The sequence below is a fragment of the Onychostoma macrolepis genome, unplaced genomic scaffold (genome assembly GCF_012432095.1).
Source record: "Onychostoma macrolepis isolate SWU-2019 unplaced genomic scaffold, ASM1243209v1 Scaffold299, whole genome shotgun sequence".
Lineage (NCBI taxonomy): Eukaryota > Metazoa > Chordata > Actinopteri > Cypriniformes > Cyprinidae > Onychostoma > Onychostoma macrolepis.
Window position 1 is genome coordinate 1,825 of NW_026704818.1, and position 4,057 is coordinate 5,881.

At 39.9% G+C, this 4,057-nt stretch overlaps 1 long non-coding RNA gene across 1 annotated transcript; it reads left to right on the top strand.

The window, feature by feature from the left end:
* Positions 1-2,842: 2,842 nt before the first annotated feature.
* Positions 2,843-3,528, top strand: LOC131535483 (uncharacterized). The gene is made up of 2 exons (XR_009269633.1): positions 2,843-3,189; positions 3,291-3,528. It is a non-coding gene; the product is annotated as an uncharacterized LOC131535483 (long non-coding RNA).
* Positions 3,529-4,057: the final 529 nt, after the last annotated feature.

Consider the following 4,057-nt stretch of genomic DNA (forward strand, 5'->3'; position numbering starts at 1 on the left):
TAAATTAACGAAAAATCAAGCATCAACAGGTGTTGGCATTTCCCAAGAGCATAGCAGTAATGACTTTATGAATTACTTCACTTCCAAGATCGATACTATCAGAGATAAAATTGTATCCCTGCAGCCGTCAACTACAGTATCGCATCAGATAGCGCACAATAGACCCCCTGAGGAACAATTCCACTCATTCTCTACTGTAGGAGAGGAAGAATTGTATAAACTTGTTAAATCATCTAAACCAACATCATGTATGTTAGACCCGATTCCATCTAAACTACTAAAGAGCTACTTCCAGAAGTCATAGATCCTCTTTTGGCTATTATTAATTCATCATTGTCATTAGGATATGTCCCCAAAACCTTCAAATTGGCTGTTATTAAGCCTCTCATTAAAAAAACACAACTTGACCCCAAAGATCTAGTTAATTACAGACCGATCTCAAATCTCCCTTTTCTGTCAAAGATACTAGAAAAGGTAGTATCCTCACAATTATATTCCTTCCTAGAGAAAATGATATCTGTGAGGAATTCCAGTCAGGATTTAGATCGTATCATAGTACTGAGACTGCTCTCATTAGAGTTACAAATGACCTGCTTCTATCATCTGATTGTGGTTGTATCTCTTTATTAGTTCTACTGGATCTTAGCGCTGCGTTCGACACTATCGACCACAACATTCTTTTGAATAGACTACAAAACTTTGTTGGCATTAGTGGAAGTGCCTTAGCATGGTTCAAATCGTACTTATCTGACCGCCATCAGTTCGTAGCAGTGAATGAAGAGGTATCATATCGATCACAAGTGCAGTATGGAGTACCTCAAGGCTCAGTACTAGGGCCGTTACTTTTCACGCTCTATATGTTACCCTTGGGAGATATTATCAGGAGACATGGTGTTAGCTTTCACTGTTATGCTGATGATACTCAGCTCTATATTTCTTTGCGGCCCGGTGAAACACACCAAATTGAGAAACTAACGGAATGCATAGTCGATATAAAAACTGCATGACGAGTAATTTTTACTGCTAAATTCTGAAAAACAGAGGTGTTAATTATCGGACCTAAAACCCCACATGTAACCTAGAACATTATCTAACACTTGACGGCTGCTCTGTCAATTCTTCTTCATCAGTCAGGAACCTAGGTGTGCTGTTCGATAGCAATCTGTCATTTGAAAGCCATGTTTCTAGCATCTGTAAAACTGCATTTTTTCATCTCAAAAGCATATCTAAATTGCGACCAATGCTCTCAACGTCAAATGCAGAAATGTTAATTCATGCGTTTATGACCTCAAGGTTAGACTATTGTAATGCTTTATTGGGTGGTTGTTCTGCACGCTTGATCAACAAACTACAGTTGGTCCAAAATGCAGCAGCTAGAGTCCTTACTAGAACCAGGAAATATGACCATATTAGCCCGGTTCTGTCAACACTGCACTGGCTCCCTATCAAGCATCGGATAGATTTTAAAATCTTGTTAATTACTTATAAAGCCCTGAATGGTTTAGCTCCTCAGTACTTGAGCGAGCTCTTATCGCATTATAGTCCTCCACGTCCGCTGCGTTCTCAAAACTCTGGCCGTTTGATAATACCTAGAATATCAAAATCGACTGCGGGCGGCAGATCCTTTTCCTATTTAGCACCCAAACTCTGGAACAGTCTACCTAACACTGTTCGGGAGGCAGACACACTCTGTCAGTTTAAATCTAGATTAAAGACCCATCTCTTTAGCTTGGCTTACACAACACATTAATACGCTTCTATTATTCAAATCCGTTAAAGGATTGTTAGGCTGCATTAATTAGATCAACGGAACCGGGAACACTCCCCATAACACCACGATGTACTCGTTACATCGTAAGTTGAATGGCATCTGCGCTAATGTTTGTCTGTTTCTTTCCTAGTCTGTTTCTCGGTCCGTGTCCGATCAGATGGTGGGTCGGCGCCGGGAGGTGGCGTCTGCGGCCCTGATCGTCGGCGGAGACCAGGGCGCCGGATGACCCCAGAGATATATCCCCAGATATATCAACCAAAAATAACAAAATAACTAAAATATAATAAAATACCTAACTACATAATACTACTATTGTTAGAAATTGCAACAAAATTAAAATAGAAATAGAAACTTTTGAACTGCGGGTTTCGTCTGGTCAGAGGAGAACTGACCCCCGACTGAGCCTGGTTTCTCCCAAGGTTTTTTTCTCCATTATGTCTCAGAGGAGTTTTGGTTCCTTGCCGCTGTCGCCTCTGGCTTGCTCAGTTGGGGACACTTAATTTCTAGCGATTATCGCCGATTTGATTGCACAGATACTATTTAAACTAAACTGAGCTAGACAATGACATCTCTGAATTCAATAATGAAATGCCTTTAACTGAAAATTGAGTGTTTAATCTTATCATTATACATTACTGACACTCTATCCTCCAATTTGATACTGTTAAGTGCTTTGACACAATCTGTATTGTAAAAGCGCTATATAAATAAAGGTGACTTGACTTGACTAATTTTCAATATCAAGCAGCAAAACGACCTGTTTTGTACAGCTAAAAATAGCTGGACGCACATTTTTACGTCAAGAAAAAGGTGGATAAATGTTATGATTTAAAAATGTGCATGTAATGCCTTTTTCTTGCTGGTTTTGCGACCGCATTTGTGTTGACCTCTTATAAACCGACATGATGCGTATCAAGTTTTGGTGGAAAAACCTCAGCACTGACGGCACACCTGCTAAAAGCAGATCCGATTGTGTTGTGATAACACCGTATACCATGACAAAAGCTTTAGCAGTTATTGCAACATGACAACTTGATCGCGTCACATGCCTAGTTCCCACTTTAAGTGAACCTTAGTTCCCATGACATCTACAGCACAAGATGGATTAAAATGCTGATAAATGCATGAAAATATGAGAAACACGATCATATGACTGGCACTTAATTTTTCGAGAGTTTGTTTTGCCTTGTTTCATTAGTGTTGATTGAAACAACATTGTTGCACCCAATCTTCCAGTTTCAGATGCAGTGACGGGCGTGTTTTAGAGGGTTACGGCGAAGAATGGGGCACTTGGGGAGACTGGAGTAAAACATGTGAAGGAAAAGGGATCTGTGGTCTCCAGACACTGGTAGAAGCGCCACAAGGAACCGGAGACGACACCGCTCTCAATAACGTGCGCATGTACTGCTGCGCTTAAGGTGACATGAACTCAATCAGACACTTGGATTGCAGAGCAACACCGTTTGGAAGATCTCCGTGATGTTCGTTCCAGCTCATCTGAGTCTGGCTTTTCTTTCAGGTGTTCGAGGACAACAAGAACAGAAAGATCAGATGGCTCATAATTAATCAGCGTACTGTTATGAGCTCACATTAACCATGTCATATAAAAGCCAGTCACAAAATAAAGCCTGAGATGTGATCAGGACCTCAACACCGAGCAGAGGCCGACTGTACGTCTCACTGTGTCACGTCACCATCCTGAACTCCCATGAGTTATGTCCCAACATCTATTAAAATACTAATTTGACTTGAAATGATGTTTAGTGTTTGTCTGATTTAATGTGCTCTTTCGTTGACCTGACTGAAATCATTAATTGAATTTTAATTGAAATTTCCTTGTGCATCACAGAACGAAACCGACCAACATTTAAATTCTTGTAATAGAACGAAAACCGACTGACTTATAAATCTCATAATAGAACGAAACCGACCAACATGGAACGAAAACCGATAACATTTAAAGGTGCCATAGAATGCATTGATACAGTATTTTAAATTGTTCTCTGATATCTACACAGAAGGTATGTGGCTTATATAAGGGACAAAAATCTCCAGAAACAGTTTTACATGTGCATTTACAACCCTAGGATTTCTCCCTAGAATTAAATGGTCTGTTATTGGCTTATTTGGAAGGGTCATGAATAATAATGTTGAGCTCTGCTCTGATTGGCTGTTTCACAGTGAGGCTCATTTCAGTAGCTCACAGCAGGAAGGAAAATATATATTTCAATACTTTCTCGCAGTTATATCATTGGGTAATTATACTGTATATAAAATGCGGGCATC